Genomic DNA, 19058 nt, shown 5'->3' with positions numbered 1-19058 from the left:
TTTAACTTTCTTGACATAAAGAGAGGCTTCTAAAAGATGACATTTGTACTGGCTTGAATCGCCTGCCGGCGTTTTTATTTTTCTTACTGCAGCACATACACACTCGCAGGGCTTTATGTTGTTGGAAAACACAGTCTAAAAAATATCCACAAACTAGCTTACACAATAAACTCTCAGCTTTGCAATTTTAACAACTTATAACTTCATCGTCCATGCCCAGGCTCTCTCTCTCGTCTGAGTGCTGCGTGGCCCTATTTATGCCGCTCTCCCCGTGCTCACTGAAATTAGAGACAGGTGTTAGACATAATTTAGCTCAGGTGTAAGCGCCCTTACCGCTTTCTCTCTCTCCGGAGAGATGCTTGACCATGCCCCCGCTTCCACAATGAGGTTTAGCTTTATCAAAACTTCTTCTAAGTAAAGGTATAGCTTTTCTAAAAAGCCCTCTGAATATGCCCCCGATCTCTGCCCCGTACATTACCGGAGCCCCAGTAAACCCTGGCATCCCATTTCCAGCTTGATTTGTATAATATTGTATATACAGGTTAGAATCTCCTTAGACCCAAATTTTTATACTCTTTTCAATCATATATAAAGAGACTGTTTAACAGGTCTGAAGTGGACCTTCACTATGACCTTCCCAAAACGAAATGGAACAAGACTGTTTTGATCCATCTTAAGTTGCAAATTTATAGTGTCAAAAGTATTCTTACTGACAGCTACATTAATGAGGTCAGTCATAAGTTATTGTTACTATTTCATTGGGGGATCCATTAATAGGAACACATCTTAGAAGGTGGATACAGCTATCCCCCACTGCTTGATGGGTTATTATGTCAGTGTACACATACAAAGTGTAAAATCCTGCTCTAATGTCTGCAGGATAAAACTCCCTCTTATATGCTTTATCAGTGGCGGCTTCATAGAACCCCAAGATCCTTCCTAATTGACCCTCTGTATACAGGTACAATTTGGCATCTCCATGTATATAAACTTTTCTTTCTACAGATTTGTATAATAACTCTATGTCGATCAATCTATCTTGAAAAGCATTATTCATAGCATTTATTAATTCCTTTACAGAATCATAATAACTGGCGGCTATTTTAAATACTGTTTTAACATACGTATCTATATTACGGGTAAAAAATCTATTCTCTGCATCACTTATATTTTCCCACGTATAAGGGTATTGGATCTCTGCTAATCCAACTTCCCATTTTCCTTGTAGATTCACAGGTTTGGATAACCATATAGTAAAATTGGCTATAGTGTTTGTTTGTTTTTTCACCCAATTTGTAATGCCCAATTCCCAGTGTGCTTTTTAAGTCCTTGTGGTCGCATAGTGATTTGCCTCAATCTGGGTGGCGGTGGATGAATCCCAGTTGCCTCTGCATCTGAGACCATAAACCCATGCATCTTATCACTTGGCTTGTTGAGCGCGTTGCCACAGAGACATAGCGTGTGGAGGTTTCATGCCATCCACTGTGGCATCTGTGCTCAACTCACCATGCGCCCCACCAAGAACAAACCACATTATAGCGACCACAAGGAGGTTACCCCATGTGACTCTACCCTCCCTAGCAACCAGGCCAATTTGGTTACTTAGGAGACCTGGCTGGAGTCACTCAGCATGCCCTGGGATTTGAACTAGTGAACTCCATGTGTGGTAGCCAGCGTCTTTTACCACTGAGCTACCCAGGCCCCCCAGCTATATGCTTTGAGGCGTTACTGGGTAGAGTCACATAAAAGGAGGTTTGAGCCATCTTGTCAGGAGCCTTGGTGTAATGAAATCTACATTGATGGAGTCCCCTTAATATTCTGCAACTGCTTTGCCTCGATCCAGCCATTAAATTTGTCCAGCAAACCCCGCCACTTTATAAGACAATACCTTTTACCTTTTTCTTTTTTCTTGGCTAAGATTTTCTCTACCGACCCCTTTATCTTCTGTAATTCAAACTCGTAGAAGGTCCCATTTATTTTCTCTCCATCGTAATCCTTCAGCCTGTATACAGGGGGTTTCCTAGGCAATTGTTTGTATTAAAAATGTCATCCGTGTATGTCTGCTCATAACCTTTTATAAAGGGGGTCCTAGGTTTTGATACTCTAACAGCATCTCCAATCTGAAACTTTAATTTACGTGGTTTGTATGGAAATTCCTGAGTATATAGATTCTTAAACTTTAAAGGAACTGTCTTCATTAACTTCCGAAGGTTTCATTTTAATACTTCTATGGTAAGAATTATTATAAGTGCGAACAATTTCTTTTAGCTTATCTAAATACTTATGATTTGTTTGTTTCTTTGTTTCTTTCATTTTTACGCCATGCCAGTTTCTATGGCTATATTCTATGAGTGTTGAAGGCTGTAAAATATTTCCACATTTTTGTCTTTAGAGTCCTATTATACCTTTCAACAACAGAGGCTTTTAATTCATTACCAGTTGTTATAGTGCACTATATTTTTTAACAAGTTTTGAAAAGGAATGTTTTAAAAATTCTTGACCTTTATCATTTTGCAACTTTTTGGGTGAATGACCGCTTTTAAGGTTTTTCTTGAAAGCCTTTGTCACACACCCCGCTGTTTTGTTTTTTAGAGGTTGAACCTATGCAAATTTGGATAAAACATCTATGCATGTTAACAAACATGTTGCTGTTATTTTTCTTTGACAGACTAGACATACTGTATCTACTAAATCAGCCTGCCATTGATTGTCAATATTAGATAAAAATACGCAGTTTCTTTTAAAGTTTATTCTAGAGGTGTAATTGTCTTGTTCAGATAACCATTCAGCTAAATCCTTATCACTAACCCTACACCCCTCCTCCCTAAGAACTCTCTGTAGAGACTGTCGACCTCCAAACCCCCTGGATTTGAAACATCATAGTAAATTCATTTCATTTGCTCAAGAGTCATCCCTTCAGAAATAAAGTCAACCAAATGCGGCGATTGTAAAGTACAAAAGGGTTTATTCATCCAGTTTACAGATTAACAATTATAATTGGATACTTTAAACAATGCATAAACAGGCGACATTGCCTTTCATAGTAATGCATTAAAAAGATACAGTATCTTTTACAGCTCTAGAGATATCTGTATTCAGACCATTGACGAGATGATAAAGACAGGCTTCAGACATGTATGTATACAACACAAGTAAATACTCCCATTTACAGGGGTACACAGTGTAAAACATTTCAGGGATCAGCGACGTTAGAAAAACATTTAAAGGTTCTTCACATTTTACAGAATCAGCAATCATTTCACCCCAATATTTAGGATCCACCAAAGGTGTGCATTTCAAGCGTAGCTCCTTTTAGCTCAGTGAAAGGTTTTGCATCGAGAGACAAAGGGTTTTTAAAGTGGGCCCGGCAAGCCAATTTGTCAACTACGAGTTAAAACAGAAGGCCCTTCAACTCAACTCTGCATTCAGTCTCGAGTCATGCGGTTCCCCATCTTCAAAGTCAAAAGCAACATAATAAGTCAGAGGAGCCTGGGGTTCTGTAAAGTTTCTGTGATAGAAAGATCTAGTTATCTTGTTAACCACTTCTTGAGTCCTTTCGTCCAGGTCCTGTTGCAGCTGCTTGAGCTTTTCTTTTATGTATGGTTCAGGTCTCAGTTCAATTAAACAATCCTCAACCAGCTTCTGAATCTTTCTCCAGAGGTAGGAAAAAAATCGAGTAGATGAAGAGTCTTAGAAACCAGAATCTTTAACCAAGGTACGTGTATTTTAGCTATTATTTCTTCAAACCTCCTGCTGAAACAACCGTAGTCCACTTCAAAGGGACAGCTATGACATCTTTGGCTGGGGTGGTCCACAGCGCAACTGGCACAATTTTTCTGCAGATCCCGGTCTATGATCACTCCCAGCAGAGAGGCCAGAAGGCCTTGGCAATCTTGAGGATTCTTGTGAAGGTCACTCCGTAAAGGCTGTCGGGGTCATCATGATCCTCCGGGGGTTCTGTAGGAAGAGCATGAGACAATGGTATAAAGACAGGTTCGTTTGGAACCTCCGGCTCCGCAGGAGGGGTGGTAGGAAGGCAGATCGTAAGAAGGTAGAAAACACAATTTTTCAGATTCACACCATTGCCACGGCGCCTCTGGATCTTCAGCATCCCTATTCTCAGGAACTTAAAGTCAAACCACACGTCGCGAGAGCTGTCTGAAATATATCCAAATGCTGCAGAAGCTATGCTGCCAATTCTTCTCTTTTAAGCAGTATGAACCTTGAATAAGAAACTCCTTTTTATTAGAAACCTGAAACACGCCCCTTCCCTTAGATAGCATCATACCCTACAACATGTCCAAACATGCCAGTGCTCTACCCACTCTCCACAATGAGGATGTGGGGGGTCGAAGTCCTCCACTGGCTAACATTTTTCTAAATTACATTTTCATATGTTATTTTATAAACACCCCAAAAATAGGAGTTTTGTTTCAAATACAAAAACATGTCATTAGACTTAAGATCTAATGCGTGACCAAACCTCACAGGTTCGAATCCTGTCGACAGTAATTGGAATATTTTTATTTTTAAATATATATATATAGCACTACAATACAACTTGTTTTCTCTTCTTTCTTTCTTTCTTTCATTCTGTCTTTTCTTTGTAATAGTCTATAAACTAAAGGTACAACAGGCGCCTTTTTTTAGGGGAGGACTATTTTTGACGGATGTCCGAAAAAAAGGGACGGGGTCATAAATCACTCAAAAGCGTGGGAAAAGGGGCGAGGCTTTAGAGCCATAAATCACTCAAAGCGTGACAATGGTGGATGGTCATGTTCTCATTGCCAGAATATGTCCATGGCAACGTTGCGGTCACGGCTCGCCTTCATAAGAAAGCAAGCCACCCCAGAGGCTCCCACCTCGGTCCTTTTACCCACGGGTATGAGGCCAGCGCGGCTAGCACTGGGGGCGATTTGGGGACCCCAATGGGACCGCCTCCACCAGGTATCCCCCCGTGGACCTCCCATTCCCCAGCATGCTCGTCTGCCCTGATCGGGCTTCTGGATGAGTCTGCCGGCTCGTCTCACGGCGAGTTCATCCTCTTATTCGGAGCCCGCAAAAGTGATGAGCTCTCAAGCGCAGCATCGGAGAGTGGGCTCGTCCAGTCGGAAGCCTCAGCCGGGCTCCTCCCTTCGGGGTCGATTGCCCAGTCACAGGCTGACGCGGAGATGACGACATGCTTTCCCGGGCAGCCGCAAGCGTCGGCTAGAGTGGAACTCACTGCTCTTCCCTGAACCCTCATGGCTCGGTGATTGGTTCCTGGGCTTGCGGCACCGCTCAAAGCCACGCCCCGCCCCCGTTCCTTTCTTCCCGGAAGTGCATGAAGAGCTGACAAGGTCGCGGGAGGCACTTTTTACTGCCCGGTCCCGATCTTTTCAGCTTCCCCGCCCTCACTACCCTCGATGGAGGGGCGGCCAAGGGCTATTCGGCAATCCCCTGGAGGATAAAGGCGCTCGCGGTGCACCTATGCCCACAGAGCGTCGCCACCTGGCGCGGGTGCCCAAAGCCCCCGTCCAAGGTCTGTAGGTTTACGTCGTCTCTGATGGCCAAGGCCTACGGTGCCTCTGGACAAGCCACCTCTGCCCTGCATGCCATGGCTCTCCTGCAAGTCCACCAAGGCGCTAAAGGAACTGCACGAGGGTAGTTCCGCCCCTGGATTGATTCAGGAACTGCACTCGGCGACCGACCTCGCTCTCCGAGCAACGGAGGTCACGGCGCGGTCTCTCGGGCGGACGATGGCCACACTAGTGGTCCAGGAGCGCCACTTTTGGCTAAATCTGGTCGAGATGGGTGAGGCTGACAAGACACGATTCCTTGCTGCCCCCATTTCCCAGGCGGGCCTATTCAGCGATACCGTCAAGGACTTTTCCCAGCAGTTTTCGATGGTAGAGCAGTAGATTGATGCTAGCCAGCATAACCTGCCCCGGTGCGGCTCAAGATTCCGCACCCCGTCTACTCATTGCCAAGGGCGTTCACCTGCGGTGAATGCATCGGCTCCTCCGCAGCCCGCCTGCAGGAAGCAGACGCCACCCGTCTCGTGGCCACCCAGAACCCGTGAAAGGATTCAAAGCGCCCTTGAAATTGGCGACCCAGGGACAACGAAACCCGCTGCTCTGGAGCTGGTAAGCAGATCTCCATCTTTTTGTTACCTTTTGCATTTAATTGCACTGCATGCCCAAGTGGCTGCAGTACTCAAGAGCTCAGCAAAAGCGGTTTCCTTGTTCTCTGGGTCACGTATCCGGTGTGCACGGCCGTCATCACGACCGCCGTCCACCACTCTATTTGGCAGGTTTGGCGCTCCAGCGGCAGTCTCCCGCCCCTGAGTGCCCAGCTGTGGCACACATCCACCCCCGATGTGACAATCTCCATGGGTCACGAGGACAGGCCTCTTCCTCCCGCGTCCCAGGCTGTTCTGGGGGTGGTCACAAGGAGCCAGGTAAGTGCTTCAATGTCCTTAGACTCAGCATGGCCACGACGTGGTGTGGCACCTCGAGCTCCCCCCGCAACAAGGCCCAACCTGCCGGTACGTCCAATGACGTTGGCCCTTTGGTCCCCCTTGCGCGGAACTTGGACGCATGGCTTGCGCTTTCCAATCCGTCGCGAGGGCTGGTCCGGACCGTCCGACTCGATGGTGAAAGACGAAAACGCTGCTAACTTGCGCGGAGATCGCTACCCTCCTACGGAAAGGCACGATAGAACCTGTCCCTCCAGCCGAGATGAAGAAGGGGTTTTTCAGCCTCTACTTCATCGTACCGAAAAAAGGCGGTGGGTTGCGGCCAATCTTGGACCTGTGAGTTCTGAACTAGGCTTTACACAGACTCCCGTTCAAGATGCTGACACGAAAATGCATTCTGGCGAGCGTCCGGCATCAAGATTGGTTCGCGGCGGTAGACATGAAGGATGCGTACTTCCACGTCTCGATCATTTCTCGACACAGACCCTTCCTGCGGTTTGCGTCCGAGAGTCAGGCGTATCAGTACAAAGTCTTCCCTTTCGGCCTGTCTCTGTCTCCTTGCGTCTTTACGAAGGTCGCAGAGGCTGCCCTTGCCCTGTTAAGGGAGGTGGGCATTCGCGTTCTCAACTATCTCGACGACTGGCTAATCCTAGCTCATTCTCGATACATGTTGTGCGCACACAGAGACCTGGTGCTCTCACACCTCAGCCAACTAGGGCTTCGGGTCAGCTAGGAAAAGAGCAAGCTCCTCCCGGTCAGAGCATTTCTTTTCTCGGTTTGAAGTTGGACTCAGTCTCCATGATGGCGCACCTTACGAACGAGCGCGCCCAGTCGGTGCTGGCCTGTTTGAAGGCATTCAAACAGAAAACAGTGGTTCCACTGAAACTTTCTCAGAGGCTCCTGGGGCATATGGCATCCTTGGCGGTGGCCACCCCACTCGGGTTGATGCATATGAGGCCGCTTCAGCACTGGCTCCAGACTCGAGTCCCGAGATGGGCATGGCGCCACGGGACACATCCTGTAGTCATCACGCCGGTCTGTCACCATCTTTTCAGCCCTTGGACCGACCTCTCGTTTCTACGGGCAGGTGTTCCAGGACCATCGTGGTCATGACAGACGTCTCCAAAACGGGCTGGTGTGCTGTTTGCAATGGGCACACAGCCGCCGGCCTCTGGACAGGTCTGCGACTGCATTGGCACATCAACTGCCTCGAGTTGTTGGCAATTCTGCTCGCCCTGCGGAGGTTTCGGCCGTTGATCCAGGGTAAGCACGTGTTAGTTCAGACAGACAACATGACAATGGTAGCATATGTCAACCACCAAGGCAGTTTGCACTCTCATTGTATGTCACAACTCGCCCACCGTCTCCTCCTCTGGAGTCAGCAGCACTTCAAGTCGCTGCAAGCAACTCACATCCCGGGCAACCTCAACACTACAGCGGACGCGCTGTCATGACAGGTTGCCCTCAGGGGAGAGTGGAGACTCCACCCTCAGGTGGTCCAGCTGATTTGGAGTCGATTCAACAGGCACAGGTGCACCTGTTCGCCTCCCAAGAATCCTCCCCACTGCCCGCTCTGGTACGCCCTGACCGAGGCCCCCTCGGCACAGATGCGCTGGCACACAGCTGGCCCCCTAGCATGCGCAAATACGCATTTCCCCCAGTGATCCTGCTTGAACAGACCCTGTGCAAGGTCAGGGAGGACGAGGAGCAGGTCGTCCTGGTAGCACCCTACTGGCCCACCCAGATCTGGTGCTCGGACCTCACGCTCCTCGCGATAGCTCCCCCTGGTGAATTCCCCTGAGGAAGGACCTTCTTTCTCAGGGACGGGGCACCATCTGGCACCCGTGCCCAGACCTCTGGAATCTCCATGTCTGGCCCCTGGATGGGATGCGGAAGACCAAAGCAGTCTACCATCTGTGGTGGTGGACACAATCACTCAGGCTAGGGCCCCCTCTATGAGGCACCTGTGTGCCTTTAAGTGGTGTCTGTTCGCTAAGTGGTGTTCTTCCCGTCGGGAAGACCCCCAGAGAGGCGCAGTCAGATCAGTGCTTTCCTTCCTGCAGGAGAGGTTGGAAGGGAGGCTGTCCCCTTCCACCTTGAAGGTGTACATTGCCGCCATAGCAGCACACCACGACACAGTCGACGGTAAGTCCTTAGGGAAGCATGACCTGATCATCAGGTTCCTAAGAGGCACCAGGAGGCTGAATCCCTCCAGACCACACCTCGTTCCCTCATCGGACATCTGTTTTTCTTCAGGGTCTACAAAGAACACCCTTTGATACTTTGCAGTCAGCCGAGCTTAAGGCACTCTCCTTGAAGACTGCCCTCCTGACTGCGCTCACTTCCATCAAGAGGGTAGGTGACCTGCAAGCATTCTCTGTCAGCGAAACATGCCTGGAGTTTGATCCAGGTTACTCTCACATGATCCTGAGACCCTGACCGGGCTATGTGCCCAAGGTTCCCACCACCCCTTTAGGGACCAGGTGGTGAACCTGCAAGCACTGCCCCAGGAGGAGGCAGACCCAGCCCTGTCGTCGCTGTGTCCGGTGTGCGCTTTACGCATCTATTTGGATTGCACGCAGAGCTTTAGAATCTCTGAGCAGCTCTTTGTCTGCTTTGGTGCAGAGCGGAAAGGAAGCGCTGTCTCCAAGCAGAGGATCCCCCACTGGCTCATTGATGCCATAACTATGGCATATGTCGCCTAGGACATGCCGCCCCAGGTAGGGCTACCAGCCCATTCTACCAGGGGTGTAGCGGCTCCCTGGGCCCTGGCCAGGGGTGCCTCTCTAACAGACATTTGCAGAGCAGCGGGCTGGGCAACACCCAACACCTGTGCAAGGTTCTACAACCTCCGGGTGGAACCGGTTTCGTCCCAGATAGTAGTGGCACGCAACACAAGCGGATAATTCCAGGATAGCTGGCCGGGTGTATCGCTTGCACATAGCGCCTTCCACCTCCCTTGGAGCTGAAGACGTGCGCCATTAATTCCCAGTAGTGTTCACAAACTTTGTTCCCTGGTTGACTTCCTCCGAGCCCTGTGGCAGTCGAGTTTTCTGAGGGACTTGCTGCTGGCCCAGTACAGACACTAAGAGCCCTGTTCTGGGGTAGGTGCTCCGCATGTGGTGGTTCCCTGTAAGGCTAACCCCATGCGATCTATATCTTCTGCTAGTTCATTTCCCTGCTGGCAAACTGCATCTTACTTGGGCAGAGCCCCTCTGTCCCAGTCTCCATGTTTGTAGTAACTCCTCCCCCATTGGGCAGGATCTACCTTGAAGGCTCTCCACATGGTTGGAAAGACTGTGTGATGTATTCTCCCACTTAAATATCCCCCCCTCTCTTTGGGCGAGGTGTGGTCTCTGCGGTGTCTTCTCCTTGGGAGGGACACCCCCCGACTGCACCTGGCGGCCCAGTCGGATAATCCTCCTTCTTTTTTAGGGAGTGGAAAAAGGGAAGGGGAAAAGAGGCCACGACTGGGTTAAGCCTGTCTCTATCTTTGGGTAGTCGACTTGTCCCCAAAAAGGGCCATTCGACACTCATAACTATGTTGGGGGAGGTTACGTGTCGACCTGGTGTGCTGGCTATGAGGCACACAGCAGTCTGCCCACCACACACCGCCAGTTCACGTAACACAGTTCAGCCAGTTGTGGCGTTTCGTATAGCGACCCCTAGTGTCACTACATCAACACAATGTCGAATGAGTGACAGATAGGGAACGTCATGGTTACTGGTGTAACCTCCATTCCCTGATGGAGGGAACGAGACGATGTGTCCCTCCTGCCACAACGCAGAACTACCCGCTGAAATGGCCGGACCTTATATCGGCTCCTCAGCGTAAAACCTGAATGAGTGGTTGCATACCAGCTCCTTTTATACCCATATGTCCAGGGGAGTGGCATGCAAATACCACTCGCCAAGTTTCATTGGCCTTTTATCAAAGACCAGAGGTGTCTCGGGCTCCCAAGAGTGACCCCTAGTGTCACTACATCGACACAACGTGTCGTTCCCTCCATCAGGAAACGGAGGTTACACCAGTAACCATGACGTTTTCTGCTTAACAGTGATGTTTGCCACTTTGCTCACTGATGCACTTGATGTCGCCATTTTTACAGTTCACTCTCTCTTCGATGTAAGCCTTCACTCTTAACTGCTCAATTACAACAAACTGAATTGTCTGAGCTACACCGCTACAAGTGTCTGCTATGTGCTTAGTGTATGGCTGTCTGCAACACCATGCTATGCAGCTGTATTTTTAGCACATCGCATACTTTTTTGAAAATGTTACACTAAAGGGAATTTTCATGAAGTCACGGACATCTCTTAATCATGGAATACGCGACTTCCATGACAGAATCGTAGCCTTACCCATAAGCCACTGCACTGGTCATGTCAATATCCTGTGTGCACTAGCTGCTGTTTACAGTTAAACAGCGATCATGAGCAAATTTAAAAACTAAACATTTAATAAAAATACAGCGAGAGAGATGCTGCCGATGAATAATGCAGTGCCACACAACTAGTAGTACAACTGTTGAAACTTAAGCATGATGTGAATGCAGCTTATTCAAATACACAGTGCAGTACTACTGTCAGCAGTATGCAAAACATGCAAACCCTGTTCAGAATGCGTGACTGTAAAATAAGAGCATTATTAAATGTCAGAAGAAAGCATTTTATGGTAAGTTTCTCTTAATCTACCATTATTACACTGCACTGTTCTGCATGCTACCTTTATTTCCTGCAAGGTGTGGTTTAGTTATTCTTACATAAAATGTCCGTACATGACCAATGGTATAGTAATTTTACAGCAGTGCTTTTTGGCATTTGTTTTTTCCCCTTCAACATTTGTTTTATAATTACACACTTAAAAAAAAATGTTTTAAGTGAGAAAAGTTGACCTTTTAGTTATTAGCTGATCTATATTTAAGCAAACTGACATTTCACAGCTAGTACTCAGTTCCTGATTTCATAGTGTGTGTGTGTGTGTCAGTAACAGAAATCATGTGGAAAGGTTTCCCTGTTTCACTCCTCTGAGTGTCTCAGGTCAAAAGTTGAATACCACTCTTCAGTTATAGAATGTTTTTTGTTTCATTTGTAGGGTTTTACTGGTTGTTTAGATCAGTGTTACTATCAGAAATAATTAATAATTATTTCTTTAGTTATTAATTAGATTCAATTAATTAATTTTAATATTAACTCATTAAAACCTCATATGGGGCTCCAGTAAATGTAGTGTGCTACGTTTAGGAGAGGGTTTGGTTATTAGCAATAATTAATAATTATCAAAGATAATTATTAATTATTAAAATCAATAGAACATTGATGAGAATCAATGTTAGCTTTTTTATCCTTTAAATCAACAATTATCAAAGATAATTGTTAATTGTTAACATCGATGAAACATTAATTAAAATTAACACTAGCTTATTGATCATTCAAATTCAACAATCATCAAAGATAATTATCAATTATTAAAAATCAATAGAATATTAATAAGGATTAACATTGACGGGGCACCACCCTGGAATCAGGGACTAATAACCAGATAGTAAAACAGTCTCAATATTAGATTGTTTTCTTAGGGAAATCGACATCTGAAGAATATCGATTTTCGGAAAAAAATACAATGAATGAAGGCTTGAATCCGAGCACTGACAACCCGTCAGCATGACACAGGTGTATGCAAAACAAACCAAAACACTTCTCTTTGTAATATAAACAAAGTTTATTTATGCAGTAATATCAATTAATAATTAATACAATGCAGTCAATAAACTTCTGACTTACAACTACAAACTAAACAGTGATATGATTAGATATGGAAATAAAAATAATCCTATAACACATAAGGTGTGTGTGTGTGTGTGTGTGTGTGTGGTTAGTACGAGAGAGAGAGAGAGAGAGAGAATTAAGTGACGGCCCTAAAGCCGATTTTGCGATTGTGGGAGAGAAAGCAGCTGTTAGTTTATCACTCAGAGACACGTGGACGGCTCGTAAAAGTCCCGCGTTCTTTGACACTTTAATGGATAACTCAGTTTGCCGGTTTCACCCGCAATGGCGAAAATGCACAACAGTCCAATCTGGTTGGACCACAATACAGCAAAACAAATTCGTGATAATTAATACCCTGAGTATTAATAATGAGTGGACATGGCGGTCCGTAAACTGTACAAGCAAAAGAAAACCTTGAAACACAAGAATAACACACTATAATATTCTATCTCTGCCCAGACATAAACCTCTTACTTGAATCGCATGAGGACACAGGTAGAATATTTGTCCCATCCTCCTTCAACTCCGACCCGGTTCTTTGTGGCTTGTGTGATAATGGGAGGCCGTTTCCTTGCTCTGTTGGCGGGCACGGCTGTTGATTCTCGGCGGGCTGGCGGAGAACTTCAGAAATGTCGACTTCATTGAAGATGGAAGAGAAATCTTTAATCTCTTCACTTCTGCAGGCAAATGGATGAAGATGCAGACTGCTCGGCGGTCTCCTTCAGATCCGTTAGAGTGTTCGGTTTAACACAGAGTAATCTCAACTCGTCCAGCGAGATGGAGATTGTATGGCCACAGTTTCAAGTTGGACGTTACTTCCTTGTGCCACGAGGTTGCACCTGAGTGCAGCGATGAGCTGCATCTACACACTGCAAACAAAGTTGCTGGAAGCAAATCCCGGAAGCATTTCAGAGGTATTTCTACTCCTGATGGTGTCATGGTTTGAAGTGCGTTCTGTTGTGTGCCTCATCCAATAGGAGTTGAGAGTTCAATCCTTTAGTGAGCAAGGCTTCATGGGATTTGTAGTCTGTTTTGGACTCCCTTTGTTTGATTTTGGCGTGATTTTTATCAGTATAATTTATGACTTGGAATGTGGGGGCTTGACTTAGGTTTTTACGACTGTGTTAGGCCTGCCTTTGTCTTCTATCTGAATACATGAGGCCCAACATTCCCCCCTTTGGTCTGAAGAGCTGGTTGTTGTCCAGCATCTTTAGAGCAACTGAAGGGCCGAACAGTTCTTGTCGGTTCACAGTAACCTGTGGGTTACGCCATCCATGTATTCCTGATAGGAAAGAAAATGGTTGCACAGTCTATACAGTTCATTAGAGTTCACAGAGGCTTTATCGTCTGGACAGAGATTGAGGCACATCTGGGCATAGAACTTCTAGCTAAATCTAAAACTATATTCATCACACATAAACATTTCAAGTTATTGGAAGGCACAGCATTAACCATAACGCAATCCTTTGTTGTTCTTTGGCCATAACACAAAATCAAAGTAGAACCTGACATTGGTTACTAGGAACAAAATGTTAGAGGAAAGGAGGGTTAAAGGTTAAAAGTCTTATCCTTGGAAATGATGGGGTTAACCTGTGGGATGGGCTCAGACTGGTGTGTAAAACGCGGCTATATGAGAAGTGAGTCCAGTCTGGCCTGTAGGTGTTGAATGTACCTTTACATGGCGTGTGCAATAATTGCGATGATGATCCAACCACTAAGGTGGAGTCAGAGGGCAACCAAACTGATAGGGTGTTCTTGGTAAGATGACGATCTGCTTATGTGACTAGGAAATATAGTGGTCAAGCCAGTCGGTTTGAGACTGAACTTCACTAATTTCATCCCTTCAGCCTGAAGCTGCTGTTGAAGGGTGTCATCAACAGTGAGGCTGTGACCTCTAAATGCGTCCATGATCTCAATTTCTGCGTCATGTTTGTCGACGTTGAGATAATGGAGGACAATATTGTCAATGTGCACGGTGGCTCCTTGGGGAACCATTAAGAACACCATTTGGTTTTGTAGCCTTAGTTTAGTGGCTGTATCATGGCTGTTGTATGACATTGGGACTTCGGTGGCTGGTGTGTTAACGAGCCAGCAATTGCCTGCTCACTCTACCTTTGTCTCTGTTCCTTCATCTTTGATGGACATGCTACCATGACACTTGTTCAGGGAGGTAGTTAGTCACCTCTCTAACAAAGGGGTTGCGTTTTGACAAACCCAATGAATGTACTTTGTCTTGGTACACATGTTTAGGTTAGGGATAAGGTAGAGCGAGGGGTCCTCATCATGGTAGGCGAGTGTTGGTGGTGTTTTGAGGTGAATGTGTGCATTACCTCTCTGAAAACCAACATTAAATACAGATTTTAGTCTATATATATATTCTGCCTATGACGGTAGATTGAGGATAAATCCTATTTTGAGGTTCTGAGGATTTACATGGATTGGAATTTCAATGCCAAAACTATATGCCAGGTGTATCTGTGAAGGTTGCACAATGGAGATAGTAGCAGATCTAAGGATTTGTTCGACAAGGTCTAGGGAGACCAGGTAAGCTGGAATCCTTCCACCACTTAGACTGTTGACTGAGTAGCTAATTTCCTTGAGGTCCTGCATTAGATCTCTAACGATACACGCATAAGTTGTTTTCTCTGACAAAGTCCCTAAAGCGTGCAAAGTGTTATTGATAAGAACGGAGTGCAAATTTACAGTGACTATAGTACCCTGAAGGGTTTTACCCAGGCCCTGTAATTGTTCTTATTGGAGTCGTCGTCTCTGCTGGATTTTTGGACGATGGCGACGTGCATCTGAAGCTGGCGAACTGTTTTCTGGACCAAGTGGTCTCGGTATGTCAACCTGAGCCCATGTGTCCTCGACGGCAGTCAATGAGCAGAGCCAATCAGTTCAGTAGGTCCTGGCCAACTAACAGTGGTTCCATACTAATGGGACATATGTAAACAGGGTCTATTAGCATCATCCCTTGAAAGGTGTCAAACCAGGCCCGTTTTATGATAGACGACCTAACTTGCGTGTAGCTTGTGATGCTTACGTTGCAGGTCTCTGTCCATAACGGTTTGCCAAGGGAGAGCTTTGCTCTAGCCACCTCTGCGAAGGTGTTGGAACCCATTAGACTTATTTCGGAACCGGTGTTGAGTAGTGCGTGGGAGTTGAATGACCCATGTGTCAGGCATTGCCCTTACGGTACAGATCGCCCAAGAAGGTCAGAAAAGGAGGGTGTGGCATGTTAGGAGTGACTGTTTTGGGGAGCAACTTGGACACTGTTCCCCTTTTCCCGACCTACAAAGTAAACTTTGGCGTTAACGGGAAGGGGGTACATTGTCTAGTCATACTGACGTGGTTTCAGTGCCGTGTTCCTTTGAGGAAGTCAACGGACCTGGTGAACAACGGAGCACGTCAAGCTTAGTTACTAACTCAGTCAAGCATCTCCTTATGTCCTCCATTTCTTTTCTCAAATCTTGTTCTCTGAGGGGATTTGAAACCTTTTCTACCCACTCACCTTCTTGTTTGGGTTTTCATTTGAACCACACCTTTTCTTTCTGCTGGCGAACGTTTTGTTGTTTAGGCCTGCCATGACCCTGGGGGTGTGTCTGGTTACCACCCCCTGGTTCTGTTGCCTACCCTGCTGGCGGGGTGATCGGCGTCTCTGCGTTCCAGTTCTAGCATTCACCTTAACGCGAGGCATTTTGTTGCCTTCAAGCGCTAGGTCTGCATATTCTGAGGCTTGGATCCCCAGGGCTCTGGCATCACCTTCGTGACCTCGGGCAGGGCGCACGCGTGTCTCCCATGCCAGTTGCGCATATCTTCTGATTTCCTGCATGGTGGGGTTGCCCATTCTGCAGTGCATCGTGACGTCATATCGCACGCACTCGTGGAGGTTATGAAGGAAAAGAGACTTGAAAGCTCGTTCCTCCTCCAGACCTGGTGCGTTACTTCCTTGGAAGTACGTGGCTCTCAGGCGTCTATAATACTCACACAGAGGCTTGTGCCTCTTCTGGGTGATGGGGAAAGCAGCTATGGTAGCGGAGGCTTCGTCGATATACAGCGAATATTCCTTGCGTAGGGCTTTACACAGAGCTGAGTAGCGGTTTTGTGTACCAGTCGGTAGCATTTCCATGAACGCATGGACACTCCTTACCGTGGTCTTCCATATGAGCTTGAGTTTTTCACATGACGAAGCATAAGGCAAATCAGTCAGGCAGTGCTCAATTTCCCTAAGATAATTGTCGATGTTTGAATCTCGATTATTTGGGTCAAAGCGTTCTATGTCCCCTGCGAGGGACTCGAGTTGTCGGATATGCAAGCGTTGGTGTCGGTATGACCACGGGTCGTCCGAGTCATCCAAAACACCATAGTCACTCGGATCGCTATAGCGATGAGGACGACTTCCTCCCCTTCATGGTGGGGAAGGAGTCCAGTCGACGCATGGGCGTGGACCCCGGGTTGCGTACAGCTCCCTGGCTAATGGGATATTCGAGCCGCTTACACCACCCTGGGCTTGAAAATAATCATCCCCCCTCCATGGTGTGGAATCAGTCGGTTTGAAACGCAAGGTGGCATGACTGAAAACTGACTGGGGGGGCCAACTATAAGGAGGGGCACCTGCATCCACCAGTGGGCCGCTGTAGGAGTTTGAAAGGTGTCTTGGAGGACGAAGTCAGAGACTGTACCACTAGGGGCAGCTCGGCTCCTAGCATGTGTCCCTGGGTTTCTCAGGGGCACATTTCTACATGTATCGCTAAAAAGGGGGCCCTCTTCTATGTCAGATGTTGTGCTGTGCGTTTCAGCTGCACTTACCTTATCTGACTCTGCTTTTAGCTGGGTAGCTTGAAGCTGCCTGCGCAGGATTTCGTTTTCCTCCTGCATCCGGGCATTATCTTTCTGTGCCTGGACTTTCTCAGCTTGAGGGCACCTAACGTCTTGGTGCAGGCTGAGATTTTACTTCTGCACCGCTTGGTAGCTGCTCTGCAGTGCTCTGCGGTTTGCAGTTGGGTTCTGCGGTGATGAAGAAGGAACATTTGGCCCACAAGGTCCAGGATTGTGCGCATTGGCTTCCCGACCAGATTGTTTACATAATCAACTAGTTCCTGCAATGCTTCATCACAACGACTAATATTGTAGCCATTAAGGTTATCTCTCTCCTCTATGGAGAGACGGAGGACAGCAGCAACTACATCTTGCAGTGCTGGGTCGACTAACATCTGTGGAGCTTCAGCTCCAGTCACGCAGGGCGATTGGTGACTCATTTTACTGGGGCAGTAAAAATTCTTGTGACAGTGGCTCTGATAGCTTGTTGTTTTACAGTTGATATAATGCTAGCACGAACGTACAGGTGAGAGGCTTCGACCTGTGGCTTACGGTCCACTGTTATGTAATGTGCGAATTTCACTGTGTTCTCTCTTTGGTGGATGTCAATGAAGTGACTTGGCACCTCTCTGTAACATTTAGATGAAAGCGTTAGGAGTTAAATAACAACAACAGCAGATTTTAAGCAGACTATAGTAAATTTACCAACCCCTAATTCACTCTTAAGAGCACTTTCACACCACACTGGCTTATGTTTGGCAAGTTGTGAGAAGTAAATTGTCAAACAGAACGAAACTTTGAAGTAATGATTCAAGTTATTACTTTGGATTCTTATGCATACACACCATGACAGAACTGGCACGTAGGATTCCTCACACGGGGCACCAATTATTATGTAGGGCTTTACTGGTTGTTTAGATCAGTGTTACTATCAGAAATAATTAATAAGTATTTCTTTAGTTATTAATTAGTATTTAAATTAATTAATTGAATCTAACTCATTAAAACCTCATATGGGGCTCCAGTAAATGTAGTGTGCTACGTTTAGGAGAGGGTTTGGTTATTAGCAATAATTAATAATTATCAGAGATAATTATTAATTATTAAAATCAATAGAACATTGATGAGAATCAATGTTAGCTTTTTTAATCCTGTAAATCAACAATTATCAAAGATAATTGTTAATTGTTAACATCGATGAAACATTAATTAAAATTAACACTAGCTTATTGATCATTCAAATTCAACAATCATCAAAGATAATTATCAATTATCAAAAATCAATGGAATATTAATAAGGATTAACATTGACGGGGCACCACCCTGAAATAAGGGACTAATAATCAGATAGTAAAACAGTCTCAATATTAGATTGTTTTCTTAGGAAAATCGACATCCGAAGAATATCGTTTTTGGAAAAAAAAAAAACAATGAATGAAGGCTTGAATCCGAGCACTGACATCCCGTCAGCATGACACAGGTGTATGCAAAACAAACCAAAACACTTCTCTTTGTAATATAAACAAAGTTTATTTATGCAGTAATATCAATTAATAATTAATACAATGCAGTCAATAAACTTTTGACTTACAACTACAAACTAAACAGTGATATGATTAGATATGGATATAAAAATAATCCTATAACACATAAGGTGTATGTATGTGTGTGTGTGTGTGTGTGTGTGTGTGTGTGTGTGTGTGTGTGTGTGTGTGGTTAGTACGAGAGAGAGAGAGAAAATTAAGTGACGGCCCTAAAGCCGATTTCGCGATCGTGGTAGAGAAAACAGCTGTTAGTTTATCACTCAGAGACACGGTGGACGGCTCGTAAAAGTCCCGCGTTCTTTGACTCTTTAATGGATAACTCAGTTTGCCGGTTTCACCCGCGATGGCGAAAATGCACAACAGTCCAATTTGGTTGGACCACAATACAGCAAAACAAATTCGTGATAATTAATACCCTGAGTATTAATAATGAGCGGACATAGCGGTCCGTAAACTGTACAAGCAAAAGA

General features: G+C 46.0%; 1 protein-coding gene across 4 annotated transcripts in view; it reads right to left on the bottom strand.

Annotated features, from left to right (window-relative positions):
- Nucleotides 1-2945: 2945 nt before the first annotated feature.
- LOC127439454 (uncharacterized) overlaps nucleotides 2946-19058 on the bottom strand; it is a 61812-nt gene continuing 45699 nt past the window's right edge. For all 4 annotated transcript variants that reach the window (XM_051695665.1, XM_051695664.1, XM_051695661.1 and 1 more), the window contains one exon: nucleotides 2946-3957. The gene's annotated coding sequence lies outside the window, so the exon portion shown is untranslated. The remainder of the gene's footprint in view (nucleotides 3958-19058) is intronic.

The sequence above is a fragment of the Myxocyprinus asiaticus genome, unplaced genomic scaffold, assembly GCF_019703515.2.
Source record: "Myxocyprinus asiaticus isolate MX2 ecotype Aquarium Trade unplaced genomic scaffold, UBuf_Myxa_2 HiC_scaffold_52, whole genome shotgun sequence".
NCBI lineage: Eukaryota > Metazoa > Chordata > Actinopteri > Cypriniformes > Catostomidae > Myxocyprinus > Myxocyprinus asiaticus.
The sequence above is the reverse complement of the archived record's forward strand: the minus strand, read 5'-3'. Positions and strand labels throughout refer to the sequence as shown.